We start from the raw sequence: 1,172 nt of genomic DNA, 5'->3' as shown, positions 1-1,172 counted from the left end.
GTCTTGCTCACTTTTATACTGGAGTGACTAAGCATGACCTCCTTAAGCCTGCCTTTGATAGCTACTTCTGATGTAGAAAAACTTTATTGGCCCTGTCAGTCACCCCCTACCTTCTGTAACTCTTCCCAGAACCCTGTCATCTCACCTTACCAAAAATCCTTGCCTCCTTCCTCAACCCTGTATAAACAAAAGACTGAGAAGATTCCTGGCATGGGTATGTTTGTTTTGGGCCATCAACACTCACCATACAGCTTAGCCCTGAAAAGACTGGAGACTTGGCTGGACTGGGTTCTCTCCACTCACGTGGACCAGCTGGCAGAAATCCAGAAAAAAAAATACAGTTAAGGCATATACCCAAAATATGTTTGATCCTATTGCACAGATAATTGTTTAACCATGTTCATTGCTCTTCTTCATAATAGCCAGAAATTGGAAAGAACCTAGATATCTGTCAATGAAAATATAGATTAAGAAAAGTGGTAGATTTACACAATGGAATATTACTCAACTGTTACAAAACATTAAATTCACAAGTAAATGAATGGATCTACAAAAAGTCATCCTGAGGTAAACCAGAGTCCTGAGGACAAATATGGGATATATTAACTTATATATGAATATTAGCCTTTCAGTTTTCAATGAAAAGGCTTCATCTGTATAAACAAATATTAGCTATTATATAAGGTACTAGGGGGAGAAAGGGCTCTCTTAAAGAAGGGAAAATTGAATATGTAGATATTGATGGACAGGATGTAGGAATAAATGTAGGAGGATGGAGTAAAGAGGGTAAGGGAAGAAATACAGGGAGGGACAGCTAGAACTAAGGGCTAACCAAATTGAACCCCATTCCATGGGAAAGGACCAATTTCTGACACTATTAATGATGCTTGGTTATACTTGTAGACAGGATCCTAGTATAACTGTTCTCTAAGAGGTTCCAGACAACAGCCAATAAAAGTAGATGCAGAGAACTACAGCCAAACATTAGATGGAGCTCATGACTTTTGTGGAAGGATTGAGGGGCCCTAAGAGGGTAGCAACTCCACAGGAATATCAACAGAGTTAACTAACCTGGATAGCAGCTCACTTTAAAGCGGGTGTTTGGCCCCCTCCTTGGTCTCTCATTTCATTGTTCTCTTACCTCTCACTTCTCTCACTCCTCTCTCATCTTT

This window comes from Mus caroli, unplaced genomic scaffold (genome assembly GCF_900094665.2).
Source record: "Mus caroli unplaced genomic scaffold, CAROLI_EIJ_v1.1 scaffold_12283_1, whole genome shotgun sequence".
In the NCBI taxonomy this organism is placed as follows: Eukaryota; Metazoa; Chordata; class Mammalia; order Rodentia; family Muridae; genus Mus; species Mus caroli.
Note: the sequence above shows the minus strand (reverse complement) of the source record.